We start from the raw sequence: 20,472 nt of genomic DNA, 5'->3' as shown, positions 1-20,472 counted from the left end.
ACAAGTGGTGTCCTGCAGGTTACTCATATATGTAGAAACCAGGCAAAGAAGCAGACATTAAGAGGGGCATTTTTGATACAAGAAAAGAAGAAAAAGTATTCTGTGTGTACAAGCCAAAAAGAGCAGTGTGTTGGTTAAATAATGACCATATGTTTGGGTGTGTGGATGCAGCAGAATGCAGCATTCACATCTGGATGGTTGATAAAATAACCCTCTGAAGACTTTGCTTTGGTTTAGCCACACATTCTGAGGCCCATCTCTAAGGATGAACACCTGTCTTTAGAAATGGATCAATTTTTGATCATCCAAAGGTGAAGTGATGACCTCAAAGACATTTACAGCATGATACATGTTCCCAGGGTGTGTAGTACCCTTGTTGTGGAAAGTAGCAAACAATTCAGATTTAAATTAAGAAATAGGATGTGCATGGTAATTAGTCAGACAGGAAATTTCTACATTTCCATGCAGATCTGAATGAATTCACAGTGGAATCTCTTCTGGTCAGCTTTTCTCCTTGTGCTCTGCAGTGCAAAGGATCCAAGGCGTGCTCAGTTCAGGCAGAATTTTCTGTGTGTGCATTTGTGATTCATAACAACCTTGGACACCTTGGGAAGTGTTACAGAGAGGGAAAATTGGAAAGAAAATAAAATCTAAATGATTGTAAAGTAATGCTCTTTTTAAAATCTCACTGTGAGGATAAGTAACTAAAAGGACCATGATGCTCAATTATGAATATTTTATTCCCGTGTAGTGTAACATCTTTCAGATGAAATGCATCACATTAGTGAAAAACCCAAACACCTAGTTCATTAAAAGATAACTGCATCATGAAAGACAGGAAACAGCCTCTTGAAAGTGCTTGGCAATGCACATAAAGCACTTTTGCTTAATTCAATTTGAAACTTAAGCATTGTAAAATCACCCAGCTACATTTTCCTTATCAGCATAATTTATGAAGCAGAATTTCTGGAGCTGCAGTTGTTTACTTAGTTCCCATTTTCTCCCCTGTTCTCAGTAAAATAATCATGTTTGTCCCTAGAAGCAGGGAAGAAAAAAGAATTCCTCTTCCACAGCAGCTTACAAAGTGTATTCAACTCAGATTTCCTGCACATTAATGCCCCTCAGCTACTCCAAATGTTTTCTGTTTGTGCATGAAAGAGTTCATACTGGAATTTTCTCACTTTTGAGTAATTGAGTGCAATATCTTCTAATAACATTAGAACCACAATGCAATAAAATATAACAGGATGCTGTCACTAGCTGATTCAGTTACATTTTCCACATCAAATTTGAGCACCAGAGAGTGTGAAATGTGTAACATTATGGTCTCCAATTCTTCTGAATTGGCGAGCATGGATCAGGCCTAGCAGGAGCCTCAGAGCCATCTGGCTGGAGCTTGAGATCTCTCTGCAGAGAGCAAACCAAGTGTCAGAGTGCATCTTTCTGTTAGCTGGAGTGAAACAACTACAGCTTACTGTTTCAAGGTTTGTGGTTTGGAAATAACCACAGTGAACCTGCAGAGAACTCTGTGATTTGAAACTCAGGATTAACTTCCCCTGTAACTGTGCTGACATGGAAGGGATCCATGGGCAGAACCAAGCCCTCAGCCCTGAGATGTGCAACCATCACCAGCTGCATTGTTGAAGAGCTTCCCTGGAGTGTGTTAGGAAGCGGTATGGAGTGGTAAGAGGATCATCACAGAAATGAAGAGTCATTGTGAATGTCTGTAGCATCAACTCAAATTTTGCAGTAACCTTTACCCACAGAAAGTCTCTTTGTAATTAGTGGAAGATCTTTTGTCAGCAGGAAGCTGGGTAATGGATACTGAGCCTTTCTTGGCTGAAGAGATAATGAAATACCTTTGAGGATACAGGGCTGGATCTGAGGATGCAGAGCAGCAGAAAAGTATAATTAGTAGAGGAAATTTCATTCTTTGTAGCACAAAGATTGTCATCTTTGAAGAGGATATTACAGACCTTGCTTATTTTGGTATTCCCAAGATAGCCTGAGCTCTTATGGTAAAATTCCTGCTGTGGAAAAGGCAACATGAGATTTGTACTTTACTGTTTCTATAAAAGCACAATATATCTAACCCTAAAGCAACAAGCAGACTAGCATGAGACAGAGGAATGTCACTGATGTGTAAGAGCAGGGCACTGGTACGTGCTGTATAATATTCACAGTCCAGTTCTCAGTCTGAGAAGTCATTAACAATAACAATGGTCAATGAAGGGATAGAGGAATCCCTTAAAGAGAAGGCAGCTGAAGCCTTCTGCAGCTCAGTGGTGAGCTGGTTTCCAGGCCAGGGGGATCAGTCAGATTCTGCAGAAGGGCCTTTCCCCACCGTGTTGGCTTTGGGGTGGTGTCCATGGCAGAATCTTTTACATTTCTTTTAGAAAAGGTAGCAGAGGACTTTAGTGGGTGGCTGTGTTTGACTGCCCATCCTCACCAGCTGGAGTTTTTCTAGAGGATGTCTCAGAGGATCTCCCATAAACCATGGTCTGCATTCCTGGTCATCACCACTTGTGCAGTGCTGCATTGCCACACCAGGGACTGGTGCTTCACTTCTGGGATTCCTTGAGCAGGGGAGGAATTTCTGTGAAGACAGGCTGAAAAACTGAGCACACAGGTTGCAGGAGAGAGGTCAATTCTTCTGTCATTTCTTTTAGCCTTCAAAGTAAATTAAAATGCACTAACAGCTGGTGCACACCTGCTCCTGGATTTAGGTCCTACTTGCTTCATATCTCCAGCTGAGAAGACTTTCACTTTTCTATATTTAACTGTTACTTTTCAGTATTTTCTAAATCAATTTGGCTTTCATGCTTTTGGTAGTATATACATGGGATATATAAGCGTTTTAAAAAATTGTTTGTGTACCAGAAAAAAAGAAAAAAGAGGCTGAAGAGGAAAAGGATTTAAGCAATTTAAAATATTCTGTGTGCCTTAATTATACAAATTGGAAGTGTATGGATATTATATGTATGAAATCTAGAGCTGCTGAGAAAGTGAAATTTCTGTCCCAAGAGAAATTTCAACATTTTCATGCTGGTTTTATCTTTGAGTAAAATGATAATCAAAATATTGTTACGGCTTTCAGAGCAAAACCTTAAAAAATTCTACCTTAAAAAACATTTATAAGAAAATGTTTTATAAAAATTATATGGAGTATCAGCATACTGGTTTTATATAAAATATTGTTTAAATTGCACATGAGAAATTACCTGTAGTGGATTTCAGTTTGAGATGCTTTTTATTATTGCCTTTTAGATCAAACTTCATTACTGTTCCTTAAATAAAAAATTAGTAAATGATAAACATCTGGGAGGGTTGTGCTCTTCTGGAAGGAATCTGAGGTTTAATATATAAAATAATTTATGGTGTAAGTTGTGGGCGTCTCATACAGTTGGTATAAAATGACTTAATGGCTTGAATTAGCCTTGGTGGACCATTACTGTAAAATCCCATTGTTTTGTGACACATGGACAGTAAAATCCTTCATATATTCTTTGTTGTTTACAGTAAAATATTAGTGAACAGCATAAAAGGGGAAGGCAGGAGAAGAAAAGCCTAGAGGTGTATGTGATGAGATGGAACAAACTGGAATATCCGTTGCACAGCTCTTCATTGCATTCCAAATGTGAGCAGAAGGATCAGTGGCTACATGGAATATCAAATGTTGGCATTTTGTACAACATCCAGAGAGGGTATGCCCCAAACAACCAGCAGCCAGCTGTAAAACACCCCTGTGGGTAGATTTTCTTTTCAGGGATGAGAAATAAGACTTAGAGCTCAATTTACCCAAGGTGCTGCTGTAGGCATTTTGGACTTGCTGGTACATTATGAGCTATGAAAAATAAATAAAATAATAGAGATCAATTACAGCAGAAAGGAATGGAAGCAAAAATGCCAAAAATAGAGTCCTTGTCTGTTCAGACTGAGACTCAAATTCACCTCAAGTCTGGCATATTCCATGACTGATGTTAAGAGCATTCTCCTTGAATAGAGGCAAAGATCCACATTTTTCTTCTGGAGAACAGGTTAGTGCTCAGGCCTAAAGACTCATAAAGTCCACACTTGAAATTACATCTGTCCAATATTTGTGTAAACATATCCTTAATATTGACAGAGAAAATATTTACCTTGAGATATTCTTACTTAGATGTGGTCTTTGTGTTTTAGCTTCAGGCAGTATGTTTATTCTTAATTAACTTAAATTGTCTTAAACAGATTAAACACAAACCAGTTAGATAATTTATTATGTGTGAAGGCTTCAGGATGATGAAAAGAGCCCAGAATATGATAAACTAGGAGGATACATCTGCCTTTTACAGCAGAATGAAACTTTTCACCCCTTTTGTTCTTAATTTTTCTCTGAGTTGTCTCCAGTTTCATGATTTGTTGCTGCTTTTATTACAGAGGACTGCTGTAAATTACTACCAGGCATGTGAGAATTCATTTGGAGGTGTATTAATAATTTATTTTTTTTATTAGAAAATGTCAACAGTTATTGAGAAGTTTGAGTCCATTTTTTGTTTTGTTTGTTTTTTTTTTATTTTTTAATTTGACAACTTTTCTGAATTAGAAGCTTATTTTCTGTCTGCAAAACCAACAATAAAATACTGCAGGTGTTTTACTGCAATAAAATATAATATAATACTGCAATAAAATTGTGCAGGTGTCAAGAGGCATCTTTTTTGGAGCTGTTTGTTCTGTGTGCTCTGTGCCTAAGTTCAGAACCTCTGTGCATGTGTAAATTTAGCAAGAGTGAAGAGTTCACTCAGCTTCTATGCCATTGCTTTCTCCCTCTGTGGGAAGCCAAGGTCTGAGGCTCTGAACATCTGCTGCTGTGCAGCAGAGTGGCAGTGCTGGTGTCAGAGAGTGGCACTGCTGCTGGAGCTGGGGACAGCTCCATCCTCCTGCAGCATATGCCAACACGTGTTCTCATCAGTCTTTAGCTGCTGGTTGTGCCCACTCTGAATGGCAATGGGGGCAGAGAGTGGGGAGTGAAACTGCCCTGGATGCAGAGAGCTCCTCGGGGCCATCACACACAAGGCTAAACAAAGATCAGCTGAAAGGACTTGCTCCCAAAATCCACATGGCACACTTAGCACTAATTTCTGCAGGTAACTGGAAATCTTCTAACGTTTCTGCCAGTTTCTGTGGACAGCTGTGGTTCTGCCACTGTGAGGGGCATGTTTAAGTAACTGGTACCAACCAGGATTATGGCCATGAAACATGGACTGGCAGCTCTCAGTTGAATGAACTCTGTGTTGGAAAAACCCACGAGATTTTACTTTAATCATGGAAAAGGAACAGTGTTCTATCTCTGGTAAATACTGAAACCTGTATAGAAACAGATGAAATATACTGATAATTGTTCCCAATTGATGAGAGATAAGATGATGGATAAAACCTGAACATCCTCTACAAATACTTTATCTGAGCTGTTCTGACTGTAAATAAATATGAGATACTCACAAAGTGAAATTGTTTCAAGGTTATATGACAACACTAATGGCTCTTCACATTTCTTTGTTTTTTCCTTTCAAGACAGAACAGTGTGTACACTTTTGTGTATTTCTATTAATCGATGTGGTTGAAATTATGTGAACATTTGCCATAATATAATTGACTGTATGTCACTGGAGCTCATCTTTGGGTACTCTGCTAGATGTTAAATTGGAAGAAATGTGGAACTGGTCCAGAACTTGAAAAGAACTCCAATCTCTAATCCATTACAATTTTTTTTTTTTTAATATAATCAGGACATAGGTTTGAATACATGTCACCAGACTTGATACAAGATTTCCCTCAGGTGTGTATTGAGATCTTGTCCTAAGAGAACAATCCAGCTCCTGGCAGAATGGATAGCAAGCATTCCATCACCATTAATTATTTCTGGATTGGACCCTAAACTGTTTCCAAGTGTGCTCATCTAAAGGTCTACAGAGAACCCTTTTACTAGAAAAATCCATACTTGCACAGCTGATGTCAACCTTTGTGTGAAAGATCAACCCAGTGGGGATAAAAAATAAACATAAAACTTGTTGCAATATTCAGTTTTCTTCTGCTCTTGCTTGACTGGGAAACACACTCAAGTTATCTGCTTTCTTTCTGATCATGGAATTTATTCCTGCATTAAATCAATTGCTGTTTCTTTGTACATACTCCATGACATTGAAATTTGCTCCTCAAACTACTCTAATGTTTAATGCTTAAATTAGTCTGCTCTGTTTAAATGCTTTTGGCTTTCTGTGTTTGGCTTTGTACTCGGGAAATGATTTTGCAGCAAAAATGAAGGACACTAGAACAACTAAGGTCTCTCAACTCCAGAAGACTCCTGACACAATTCTGACTTTTCATATTAGGTTTTTTTTTTACACAATTATATCAGGAATTTTTTGATATTTCTAATGGTAATTCTGGTATTTCAGAAGATGATTTTCCAAGGAAGTGTAAGTTTTAGAGTATTGCATAAAATTTGAGTAATCAGTTTGAATAGAATTAGGGCAGCAAAGATCTGCAAAGAAAAGTTCACAGAAAGGTGATGCCCTAGGGAATGAAGTTCCCACATGTGTTTTCTTGGTGGCAGCTCTGGTTAAAAATGTCCTCTGGTTTCAGCACCTTTCCAGTGATCCTCACCTGGGATAACAAATGGAACCTGTTGATGAATAGGAATTAGACCTGAGTTTGTAATGATCCACCTTTTTTAATTTGTTTTTATTTCTGTTGCCCCAGGACAAACAAACAGGAGGTGGAATAGAGGTAAGAATTGGCATTTAAAGATGTAGGGAAAAGAGCTGCATGTATTGAAACAAAAGAACTCAGGATAAATGACCACATTGAATTTTGCTTTTTTCCCCCTCCTCTTTGCTTATTACATTGGTATCCATTTTCCATTCTGAAGGGGTTTCAAGCCAATCAGGCTTTCTTGTGTCAGCTCCAGAGGACAAAGAGTAGCTGCACATATTGCAAGTGAAGGTGGCTGCTGGAGTACAGAGAGCCTTGGTCTCATTTTACACAGCTGTGCTCTGTTGGGAAAGGGTAAATTGAAGCTGCATTAGAAGCAGGTTCTGGAAACTCTCTTTAACATAGAAGAGCAGTTTAAGTTAGTCAAGGCTTTCAATGCTGCCAGAAGAGGAAATCCCATCCCCACTTGCTCATATCAGCCACCACTTTTAGTTTACACAAGTATGATCCATGTAACAATTTAAAAACCCCAGAGTCAGGTAAGCTGTAACAGGGATCAGCTCCCTGAGCAGCTACCTGAACACTTCCTCTGGCTGAAGGGGTGGTTTTGTGAGTGTACAGGGGGGCTTTGAGCAGCACCAGTGGCTTACAGCAGCTCTCAGTGCTCAGGGAACCGTGCATGCACCTCTCAAGGAAAGACTGGCAGCTTGCTTTAGCACTAGGAAGCAAATGGAGAAAAGTGTACCTTAGCCTGAAATTTGGTCTCACTATATCTCTTGCATTTGTAAATCAGTGCTACCAGATTAGTGCATGCATCACCAGCCCACAAGGAAGATATAGGAAGATATAGTGCTCTCTGCCAAGCACTGAGTTTTGTGCTACTTCCATTAACTGAGTTAAAAATACAGCCCAAAGCATGAATCCAGGATAAATACCAGATGCAGAGAGTAAAAGATGTGCTTCAGTCTATCTTTCATCTGGACATCTGCAGTTTCCTGACTCTTTCCCAGCTTGTTGTGTTAACCTGGCTTTATATCACACACAGCTCCTTTTGTGTTTTATCCACTGATGCTCCCTCTGGGGCAGCCTGTCCCTGCCTCTGGTGAGAGGACAGTCTGTGTGCTGGGATTTGTCTGCAGCTCCTGCATCTCCCTGGGACTATTTCCTCTGTTCACTCCTAGAAATTAGGGATGCATTTAAAGGGATGGGAGCTATTTGGAAGCATGTCTTGCATGCCTTCAGTTTGCATCCTTGTGTCAGACACAATGAAGGTAGTGAATACATGAGCCTGTTTTCCTGCCTCTCACATTTATTAGTCATCTGCAATTAAAGAATGCTAATCTGATGGGGCAAGTGCTCAGCTCCAGTGGCATATTTCCAATTTCTCTCACCTCATTATATTGCTGCAAGGGGAAAGCAGTCCAGTTCTTTTCAAACTATTATATATTTCAAAGAATCCATTCTTGCCTGGGCTGAGACTTTGTCTGACAAGTTTCAGTGCCACTCGAGTTCTTTATGCCTGAGCTATAAACCAAGGCAGGGAATAAAGGACTTTCATAATAGAAATGCCTCACACCACATTAATTGTATCAGCATGAACTGTGGCACCACAATCAAGGTTGTTTTAATTTGACTAAAAATGAATAGATTACTGTGAATCAATTGCAATCTAATAAAGGTCTTGTTGTAAAACCCACTGATAAAATGAAGTGGAATTGTTCTGAACTGTGCTCCTGGGAGTGAGATTTCAAAAGAATTAAATGCTGCCTTTTCTACATCTTTGATCAGTGATTCTAATGGAAATATAGGCACACCTATCTCCCAGTGTTTCCACTTCTTATTAAACTGTTGCCAGATTATTACTAAAAGAGAATTCTCTTCCTTAAAGCTTTAGTCTGAGAGGAATTGAGCTGCTCCTGGGCAGAGTTGTGTTCTCTGAAATCCTTTTGTCTGTACAGGAAGCTGGGGGTGCTCAGCAACTCTCAGAATTTGGCTCATGAGCAGAGAAGAGGAAGGGAGATTAAGATGTCTAAAAGATGAGTGCTTCATCCCAGTGGTAAGCAGTTGTTTTCAGGTGGACTCTAAAACCAGCCCATCTCTGCATTGTCCCAAAGTGTTGTCTAAATAACTGTGTTTTGACTAAATGCCTCATTTTTTCATTACTAAAATTAGGAGAGAATAAGAATCAAGGCTCATTTTAGTGAAAATACTTTGGCTCAGATTAATGGTAATCTGAGCCCCAGATTGCAGAATTTGCTTGGTAAAAGACCACATGCTGAAGGTTCAGTTACAAGTAATCAAACCTTGTCTGTGTGCTTGATCTTCCCAGAAGGAATCCAATATAAACCTTATAAACTCTCACATGATCATAAAAAATGTAAAACACCTTTGAATTTCAAGGGATTATTCTGTTATCCCACAGACTTTTATTAATGCTGCTTGTTAAGAGTTCAAAATCTCTACTTCATGACTAGAAATATGAAGGCTGTTTTCCAAGTACTTTAGACACACATTTTGACAGCTTTTCCATGTTGCTGGATGTATTGATTCTGAAAGTTTTGTAAGTGGCTGTTTGACTAAGCATTTGTGCCATCAAAGCTATATTTGTCATTTGTTATTTTGAAGCAAAAAAAAATTCAAATGGAAAGAAAATTGGCATGTATAAAAGTATCAGGGATATTCATAGATAGAATTAATAATGATGACAGAATTTGAAAGCATTTTGACTTCTACTTGCAGATGTTAACCAACTTTAAACTGTCAGAGTTCAGGCAAAGAACTGTGTGAGTTGTCTTGATTAGTTTCCCTTTGCTGTTACAGATTTTTTTCTGCATTCTTTTGAAGGACCTAGCACTGAAAACTGTCAGATGCAAAGTATTGGACTGTATGCAAGATAGTTTATACCAGGATGGCAGATCCTGTGATCCTAGAGGATTTTTCTAATTTGCAATTCTCATATATTTCTTTTTTCTTTTTTTCCCAAGCCCCAGTCACACTGTCAGGGAGGAGAAATAACTCTCTGTGATTTAGCCAACCAAATATGTCAGAAATTGTGAAAAATGACTGGTCCTATAGTCAGTGATCAAAGAAAAGGCAAGAGAAGGAAAATTATATACCCAGACTATCTGGCAAACACTTATTGATAGGAAATGCATTTGTTGAACTTAGAAACATTTTATGAATAATTCATAAACAGGATTGTGGTAGATTTTGTAGCAAGTAGAATCAGTAGCAAACAAGTTTAAAAACCTTGAAAAACCAATGTTTTATATTGTCAGATTATTCACTTAACTGAGGCTTTATGGTTCAAATTAGTCATCACTAAATTCAGACAATCATATTCATCTGAATTGCTTTGAACTAATTGTTGATTTTTTTATCTACACAGTGAGGAAGGAACAGGAAGGAACAAAGAACAGGATTTTCTTCTCTTTACCTCTGTTTTAGACATAATCAGTGATATTTTGCTGAGGTATTTTGTAATTTCTGAGCCAAAGGAATAAAAGGTACAATAAAATGCAATCAAATTTACATTTAGTTACAACTTAGCCAACTAAAGACAAGAATATGTTTTATTTTAAATTAACATGCTTGCTTATCTCCAATCTATAGCATCCTTTGATGACAGATTTTGGTGTCATTTGCTTCAAGTGTTGCTCCTGTTTTAGCTTAACCCTGTTTCAAGCTGAGCATTTCCATTAGTGGCCACAGAGCTGGACTCAGTGTCATTCCTCCCAGCAGCTCTGGAGCTATTCCACATTTCCCAGCTGCCCTGGGAATACTGCACAAGATGCTGCCAACCTCCCCTGCTCTGGGAAAAGCTTTTCATTCCAGATCTCTGCTGATTGTTGCAGAGTACCAAGTTGTTTAAGAAAATAATCATGAAATGTTGGATTTTTCTTCATAATAAATTTATTTGTTCTTAATCCGTAATAGCTGCTCATTTCAAACACTTCTTATTCATTGAGAAAGCTTCATCACTTATAGATGCTGTATAGATTTTTAATTTTCTCCTGTAAATGTTATATGATGCCTGTCAATTACCATTTTGGTCTAAGGCTTTAGGAATTAGATCAGCCTCATTAAAGTAGAACAAAGCAATTTCAAAGTAAACTGAGTATTTTGTGCTGAGCAACGAAAACAAAAGATACACTAATCTAAAATTGCCATTTTCATATTGATCAGCCAGGCTTTCTTTCCTTGAAATGCTCTGTAATGAATTTCCACTCAAATTAGGCATGGACATAGCAGCTGCTTGAAGATGTTAATGGCCAACAGAGTGTTTCATGTTAGAGCTTGATCTTGACTCTTGCATCTAGCTTTGTGTTCCAGCTCCCCAGCAATCTTACATTTTAGGATATTTGAACTTTGGTCCCTTCTAGGGGCCTCTTTCACATTAGTGATAAAAATTTAAAGAGATTACTGAACATATGTGAACGTCCGTGGGAGCAGAACAGGTTCTGTTTTAAATGTGGACATTATTAAAGTTAATCACATATTAACATTTTATTGAACAAAGATGGATTTAACTGTTGCTTGGATATTTCCCTGAGTCAATGATTTGTGTTGGTCCATTACCATGTAAGGCCATCTGTGAGTTTTAGATGGAAATCTGAAGCCTGTGAATCTTTGGGACAGAATAGATATGTGTTGTGGGCTTTTAAGATTCAATGTGAAAGCTTTGGAATAATGTTGTTAACATTGTTTGCAAAAGAACTGCAGGAGCTATATATTCTGTCTAGTCCAGATGGATAAAATCCCTGAGGGACATTTGTTTTTATGGCCTCTAACTTATTATTTTAATGCCTAACTTTTATGAGGCAAACTCATTATTTTTAGCAGTCTTTTACTATCTCTTAAATGCAGTGAAAGACAAAAGAGGACCACAAATTTGTTATATTTAAAGCTACTGAACCAAATTTCAACAATTACCATAGACCTTGTGCATTTCTTAAATAAAAATAAGGGTAACTGTCTCTTGACCAAGGCGTTTACCCTCTGAATAAAACTCAGGCATTGTATTGAAGGTTTTGTCTCTATTATTGACTCTGAGATGGTTGGTGATAGTGTTCCATCAGGCTGTGTTTGATCCCAAATCAGTGTGATTTGCTCTGAGTTCAGCCCAATGCATGCAGTGCAGTCTGTGTTCTAGAGCTGTTAAAACATTCTGGAGACAGGCACAGAACCTTAGGAATAGGATTGATGTGATCTCAGGAGATCAATGGTTTCCTTTACTAATCCCAGACAGATTCAGCTTTACCTGCATGATATTTGACAGCCACTTCTCCAGCCTGGTGATGCAGAATTCCCATCTTCTCTAAACAGCTGAGTTTTAGCTCTTGAGTCTCTTGCCATTCAGCATGTTTATAATGCATAGGATAAACCTTGTGGTAACTTAAATGCATTACTTATTGTCCCAGAGAGCACATTGGTGCTTTCTTCTCTTTGCCAACCTCTTGGTGACATCAGATGTCATTGGAAATAAATACTCATTCCGCCCCTTGATCTTCTCACAGCTAAAAGCATTACTTTCCATCTTTCTTCATAGTTTTTTTTGGGACTGTCTTGGGTTTTGCTTTTTTTTTTTTGAACTTTCTTCCATGGCCAAACATTCCAGCCCTGATGTTGTGCCCAAATCTGATGTAGTACTCCAGCTGAGCCCCACTGATGTTGCAAACTTCCATTAGGTGTTGTATGTAAAACATTCCTACACATCTCCTGGGGACTTATGGCCCTTTGGACACGGTTCCATTTTTGGGCCATTAATTCTCAGACCACCTTCTGTAAAACCACTTCTATCTTGTAGGTAGGTGTCACCTTGTATCATTGAATTACTCATTGTTTTACTGACTCTACTCATCCTTTCACATTCCATTCCATTCCTGTCCTCTAAAGTGCTTGCCATCCCTCTCTAATTGTTATCACCTTCATAATTAAGTGCTTTCCACCCTGCCATCTAAATCATCAATAATGAACCTTGGTGTCTGGAGTACAGGATGGATTCAGAGCTCTGCTAACGGGAAACTTGAAGGAATTTGTGGGATCCAGTTTGCTTCTAGAATAGTTAATTTGTTCCACTTTTATTATTTCCTTGTGGAGGAGAAGTGTTCAGTGTTCTGAGAACTGGCCTGTCCTGGTGATTCTCAGGCACAATGCAGACAAGGGGAAGGACTCCTTTTGGCCTGACTGGAATGGAGCTGTTCCTACTCCTTGTGAATGTGGAACAGACCTTGGAGGGCTGGCAGGGTCAATACTGAGTGGAAAACAGGAGGGTCTGACCATGAACAATTGGATATCCAGATCTGTTAATATTAGAAGAACATATTGATCATTTGTGAACCAATTCTGGTGTGGAACCAATCCCCAGCTCCACTGTCTGCTTGCACGTGCAGCACAGACATTAATATCCCTTCTCAATACTTTAAAAATGTATCTGTAATCCTTTCAAATATTCCCTTTCCCATCTTGATACAGGATTCCTTGGAGAATGTATATTATGTCACTAAGATGCTGTTTAAAACAGATGCATAGCACTTTATACTAAATAATATGAAGGAGGGGCTTTCCTCTATTCATTTTGACCAGGACCTTGTCCCAAAAGAATTTAATTTTTAGTTTGCTAAAAACTGAAAACTACATGTTTGGGGATATTTGAATCTTTCTGGCCAAATCAAATTTCTTGTGTTTTCTTCCTACAGAATGTTCTCCAAAGTGAACATTCTTTAATTTTTAAACAATATTTAAGCAGGTTTTATTTGCTATAGAGAAAGATAATATTCAGATCTTTTTTACTATTTTATTAATATTTGTTCCAAAATATTGAAAGTCTAAAAATATTTTTATATTCTAATGTAAATCATGCAAACCAGGACATTTACATCCTTTTAAATTATCAGACCATGATAATCTGAATGAAAAGCACTGCAAGTAATTATGAATATATATTTCTGGAAAGTTGTACCAGATTGATGTTTCAGATAAATTTTTATTAAAACTGAAAAAAGCCATTTAATAATTTCCTCACAAATGTTTGGTACTGAGCACTGCTTAAGCTGGATCAACAATTTGTTGGGGAACAGCAATAAATTTAAAAGCAAACCAGTATTAACCAAAGGAATCCTCTTAGGGAAATTTCTGTTTGGGTGGCAAAAAAGGGTTTGATAAGTTTACTTTATCATTCCAAAGAAATTACCTAGTTTAACATCATTTGCAGTCCAACATAATTAGATCTTGAGTAATGTGTAACTGATTGTATTTGCAGTGCAAACAAAACCCAACTGTGGCTGTGCAGATCAGAATATTGATGATTTCATATGGAAAAATAGATGAGAGACACAGATGGCTTAGGAGACCACGCTGACACCACAGCTTTCTGAATTTTACAGCTGCTAGGAGTACAATCTTGCACTTTTGCAGCTACTGAGAGGTGGCCAATTTGGGACACTGGATTTCTGCTAATTTTGTGAAGGTGCAAAGGCATCTATAAACCAGGGAGCCTGTAGTTTATGCAGATACCAGAAAAAGAGCAAAAGGGTCAGCTTTTCTGTTCCTTGACGTCAGCACTGTGCTCACTCTTTGCTGAGCACAGCACTGTGCAAAATGTTGCTATTTATTTCACACCAGCTCTGAGCTGCTTAATCCTTAATCTCTGTGTTGATTATTTTTTGTCATAAACTCTCAAAACCACGAATAAAAGTCAGAATATTTTTATATTTGCATTCCTGTGAAAATGTTTTCTCTGCATACTCATCTCAGATTTTGACATTAAATGTGCCTCCAGCACTCAGAGGTCAGACTGAGCTCATCAATGAAAGACAACCTTGATGTTTAGCACCATGAACACCTTGCTGGGCATCATCTGATTGCTATCAGCTTAATTCATGCACCAACCCACCTTTCTGCACTGTGCTGTGCAAATCCTCTATTAAAAAGTGTAACAGGGAAAAGAAGGACTATTTTAAACAACTATTCCTGAAAGAAATGCAACCAATCAATCCATGAATGTATTAAAGAACACCTGGGATCCTACCTGCTTTAGTATTTATCACTCACTGGCATGATGCATGGGAATTTGTGAGGCTGTAAAGTAAGAGGTTCAATATGGGAGGAATTTTTATTTCAGGAAGAGATAGAGGAAACAAATACAGCGGAAATTTAATTAGCTGAATGGAATTATGCATTTTTAAAATGGTTTTGGCAAAGTACAGAGGAATAGGAAATGAACCAACTTATGTAAGCACAAAACTGATGGGCCTGCTCTGAGTTTATACCAGGAAAGTTTCCTTTGGAGGCGTGTTTAGTTCTTTAGGAAATAAAAAAAATGATAGTTAAAAAGTATTTGAAACTGCAGAGCTGGGTAGCCCTGGTGATCATTTGGACTCAGGGAAAAAATCTCCAGATTGAGCTTTGTGTAAAATAGAAAAGATTAGTCATCATCAATAGTTATTTAAATGTAAGATTGGAAGGCTTTAGAAGAGATCAAATGCATCACAGGACTAAGTAAAATGTGAGTTGGTTTGAGAAAAGCAGCTTTTTAGTAAATAATGAATCTATCTTATTAAATTATTAATATTTCCACAAAAAGATCATTCTTTAATCTATTTAATATAAGCACAGAGTAAACTAATGTCTGGGACTTGGAGCTAGCAAAATCAAAATAAAGAAATTGAAATAAAGAGAACTTATATAAGTGCATACAATAATTATTATTTCCATTGGAATTTTTAGTTGACTCTGTCCCATACTGCCTCCCATCAGCTCTACTTGCCAGTCTATAGGAAGGCTCTCATTCCTAAGCTAATCTGAGGGCCCAAAGATTCTTTACACAAGAGGAGAAAAAGAAATTGTTCTGGTTCTTATTCTTGGTCCTGCTGTCTTCAAAAGCTGGGACCTGCACCATGCATTCTGAAAAGTCATCTGTGCCCACACAACAAATCTGACACAAGAAACACCTTGAGTTCCTCTTGGCTCTTCAAATATCAAGTATTGGATATTCAGAGCTGCCAGATTCTGGAAATTCTGAACACCAATAAAAAGTTTCTCAATCAAAATATCAATCTTTAGTTTTAAGGTAAACTTCTATAAAGCAGCTTCTAGAGAGATCATCTATTTTAACTTTACTCTTTTGTTATGTAAACCAGATTGATTTCCAGAGCTGTGGAGTTCCAAGGATGTTGCTGGCATGGTAACAAGGCCCAGTTCAGTCAACTGAGGCTTGCTGGTTTATTTGTTGAGCTGATCAAGCACTTGAAGTGATGTTTTGCTGAGATTCTCATCTGGTTTTGTTGTTCAGACTTCTTCAGTTTGTGCTCATAACTCTATGGAAATGTTTTGAATTCTCAGAGTGTGAAATGCAGCCATCCCTGTGCTGTGTTTTGGTGCAGTCACACTTCTGTGACAGTGGGCACTGCCCAAAGAGGTCATTTCAAACAGAGCCAAATCAGCCTCATCCTTCATTTCCAGACAAAGTCCTTAATTCCCTGTAATTTTCTGTCAGTGTGGTGATACCTGCCCTCTGGCTAAGAACTGTGGGAAATCAGTGTTCAGTCAGGTCAGGTCAGTTTAAGGTCACTCTGCTGCTGCTCCAGGCTCTGTCCCAGCATCATAACACAATTGCTCTTGCATTAGAGCAGCCTCCTGAAAAAGGAGCCTTTCCTTTCTCCACTGCTCTTTTCCCTTCCCTCTCCCTGACAGATTACTTGTCCTAGCACTATATACAATACTCAATCTTGCTTAACATTTTCCAGCTGAAATGTTCAAAACTCCCAGATTTCACAGGCTCCAATTTTAAAGTATTTTATGATTTTTTGCTAAATGAATGAATTGTGAATATGAGCTGCCTCTGCTGACATTCCCAAGGTATGGCACTTGACTTTAGGACACTTGTAAGTAAGGGATTTTGATGAGAGCAATTACAATGCTCTTCCTGAGCAGCTTTATCCACATGAACTGGCTTTGGCTGGCATTGAGTTCATTCATTTCCCAGTAGCCTGTATGATGTTTCAGTGGAGTTTCAGTGTTGGAGTTTCAGTGTGACTGAAGCAACCTTGGTTTTACCTGTCACTGTCAGGGCTTTCCCAGAGCCAAGGCCTTTCTTGCTCCTCACCACCCCACCAGAGAGGGGCTGGGGGTGCCCAAGGAGCTGGGAGGGGACACAGCTGACCCCAGCTGACCCAGGGCATATCCCAGACCATGCTCAGCATTTAAATCTGTGGAGAAGGAGGAAGGAGGGGCATCCAGAGTGATGGTGTTTGTCTTCCCAAGCCACTGCTCTGTGTGATGGAGCCCTGCTGCCCCCAAAATGCCTGAACACCCTTTTGCCCATGGGAAGTGGTGAATGAGCTCCTCTTTTGCCTCACTGACACACTCAGCTTTTGCTTTACCTATTCAACTGTCTTTATCTCAACCCACCAGTTTTCTCACTTCTGCAGCTCTCCTTTGCTTCCCCATCCCACTGTGGGGGAGTGAGTGGCTGAGAGGGGCTCAGCTGCCTCCAGGGTAATCTGCAATAGCCTGTCCTCAGGTGTCTCTGGAAACCAGTTATTTTCTGTATCTTCTCCTGTTAAAAAGCCTGAGGACAGCCAGTAGTCTCACCATTTATCTTTTGGTTGTCTGTAGAGTTGTAACAGTATAGATGGCATAGTTCAGTGTCAAAAAAATCTATAAGCATTTGACCTTACATTATATCCTTTAAAAAAAAACCCAACAAAATCCAAGCTTTCTTAATTGAATAGTATTTCATTCTGTTGCCTTTCCAAGCAATATCCCTCAAAAAGCTGGCTCATGCACACAGATGCTTAAAGGTGCATTTCTGTTCTCCAGGGTAGTTTAGAATGACACTATATATTCTTCTGTACCAAAAATACTTCTCTGGTGAAGCTCTTTCCCATCTACCAGGGAAGGTAAAACCATAATCAACACAAAAATTAAAATTATTTTTAATTTTTTTTTTTTTGAAGTTGTCCAAAGAGTCCAGAAAGATTCAGAGGAAAAAAAGAATCTTGATAAAGGGTTTGCACAAAATACCAGCAGGATGGGATGTGTGTATGCTAATATTTGCTGTGAAGGGCAGGGAAGGATAAAATGTAGTAAATGGGAGTAAAAAAGCCACAAAATGAATGCAAATGAAGAAAAGGATAAAGCTTGATCTACTTAGTCTGGGGAACTTTAATGTTTTAATATGTTATGTGTCTATGGATTGTGCCTGGCAATTGATCTGGTCTTGAGCAAGTGGTATTTGTATTATTTCCTAATTTCCACTTTCTTTTATGTTTCTAGGAATTCAGATCTTCAGAAGAAAAAATGCTCTCCATCTCCATAGCAAATCATTAATGCCTGCTTTGCCAGGAGGGGCTGGCACCTGCAAGCAGCACGGAGAGCTCCTCTCCCAGCCCCCAGGGCCAGCACCCGGGGCTCAGGGGGGCCTGGGGGAGGCTCTGGGGGCACAAAGCTCACCAGCTGCTCAGCTGTGTCACTGCAGGACACGAAACAACTCAACATGGACCACAAGGGAAAAAAGGGACTTTTATTTTTCCAGCATTTATAGATATCCAAATGTTACAAATGGACTGGAGGGTGACAGTGCCACCTCTCCAATGACACTGGACAAACCAACAGCCCATCGAATTTCTCTTCCTCCGTGAAAGAATGCAAAACAATAAGTTATTTACAGAAGGTGTGTGAGGAAGCTTGTTACAAGAGTGTAAACATCAGAAGGCTTAGAAAAATCTCAAAAACTCAGGGTGGCAGAGGTGTTTGCAAGGTCCTTGTCCCAAGCACGGGGAAGCACAGGAAGAAGCACTGAGGTGCTGCTCTGCCCATTTCATCACGGGCAGGCCGTGCTGGGGTTGGGATGGAAGCTGCAGAGGCAGGAGGTGCCAGGTCAGCAGCATCTCAGGCAGACAGTGCAGCCTTTTCCTGCTGCTGGGAGGGACCACCACAGCAGCTGCCCCAAGGGTCCAAACTGTCTCTGACAGCCCTTCCTGCACTGCATCACTCCAGTTTTTTAGGATGAAGGCTCCTGTATCGAAGCAGGTATTTCCTGGCAACCTCAGGGCTTCCAGCAAGGCTCTGCCTGCTCTTCTGCATGTTCCCAACCATTCATACTGCAGAGGAAAAGAGAAAAACTGCAGATGACCCTGCTTTTGAGACAAAAAAATTTGCATTTAGTGTCAGGAGTTGGTTTGTGAAGCTGCAGGAGGTCATACAGAACAACATCAGTGATGCTCACATAGGCTGCTGCTTGTATCTAACAACCAGCACAGCACTGAGAGCTGTTTTATTCAAAATGATTCACTGGAAACTTGGAACCAGCTGTATGGTGAGAGCTGTGCTACAGTTACTGTGTACAAGAACTTCAAATACATATTCTTGCTTAAAAAGCATTTTATCCTTCAGGCTAGACAGCTTAATGAACCAAACAATAAACCAAAGTCAAACCTGTAGTAATAATGCAAAACATAATTTACCAAACCAAATATAATAAAGTCAAGCCTAAATACAGGAAGGTTATTCACATGTAGAGATATTTCCAGGTGCAGGACATTTCTGTAATCCATAATTTTGGTAATATTCTTACACAAATTATTTTCCACAAATTATTTTTTTCAGTTTTGTTGGTCAGTGCTGTAATTCCTTGGAGCCTTTTAAGCTGTGGATGTTGCAGAGAACTTCTAAAACTGAGATAACCTCAGAGTAAATTGGTGGAAGACAGTTCAAAGAGCAGCACGTAGGGTGACATTCCCTGTGTCACATCTCACTTAATGAAGCTTGCAAATGCAGTCAGAAAGACCTTTTAAATTAGATTTCATAATTTGGCTTAGAACCTGAAATCAACTTACCTCCACAGAAATCAACAATCCTGTAACCACAGCAGTACAGAGCCTGGGAGTGGGTGAAAAAGTGTAGGTGGTAACAGAACAGAATTTTATTCTGTTTTTCTTGGTGCTGGCAATGTCATAAACATCCTGGCATCCTGATATTATCATGTTAATGTTGAAATATTTGGTTGATGCAAATAGGAGTCGAGATGTAATATTCTTTATATGGCATTGCCCAGAGCAAAGTAAGAACACCATGACAACAAGTAGCCTGCAAGCTGTCATGTTATTTGTGTTCAGCTTGCAGAACAGCTTATAAAAAGCCATCAGCTGACAGTCATCCTGAACGTCAATAGTAATTGAGAGAGAAAGAATAGAAGAATTACAAATGGTGAACATGAAAAAAGCCAAAAAAGGTACAATCAAACACCCTAGGAACTTCTCCATACTCTTTCAGTTTTCTTAAATGAGTCATTGATTAAAAAAATACAGCTTCTTGAGTAAAATCTTAAATGCAACCATTCCAGCCTTCAGACATCACCATTGCCCCTGCAGAGAACTTTACTAATAAAAGGTGACAGCACAAAAGAAACCTTTCCAAAATTTCACTGAACAAAACTATCAAGCATTGATTAAATTGACAAAGATGACTACAGGGATATGAGGAAATTTCTTCTGAAAGTACATAGATTACATAGGAAGAATATCTGAAGAACAACACACTCTGTGAACAGCAACACAGCATTTAAGAATATTGCCCACAGTGCTGTCAGTATCATTGCAGATGTACCTCTTGTGATTAAGCCTCACAGTAGTTATTAATCTATTTTTCTTTATTGTGAAATCACCTTCCATTGTTCAGGGTTTGGACCAGCTTATTGCTGATTTGCCATGTACACAAGTAGGGACTGTGAAGCAATGAATTTTTTTTGTACTGGTGAGCAGGATCACAGAGGTCACTGCC

General features: G+C 38.9%; 1 long non-coding RNA gene across 1 annotated transcript in view; it reads left to right on the top strand.

The window, feature by feature from the left end:
• LOC127059612 (uncharacterized) overlaps positions 1-18,095 on the top strand; it is a 249,613-nt gene extending 231,518 nt beyond the window's left edge. Inside the window, exon 4 of the long non-coding RNA XR_007777602.1 lies at positions 17,968-18,095. This is a non-coding gene — a long non-coding RNA (uncharacterized LOC127059612). The remainder of the gene's footprint in view (positions 1-17,967) is intronic.
• The last annotated feature ends 2,377 nt before the right edge of the window (positions 18,096-20,472 follow it).

Source organism: Serinus canaria, chromosome 4A (assembly GCF_022539315.1).
Source record: "Serinus canaria isolate serCan28SL12 chromosome 4A, serCan2020, whole genome shotgun sequence".
Lineage (NCBI taxonomy): Eukaryota > Metazoa > Chordata > Aves > Passeriformes > Fringillidae > Serinus > Serinus canaria.
The sequence above is the reverse complement of the archived record's forward strand: the minus strand, read 5'-3'. Positions and strand labels throughout refer to the sequence as shown.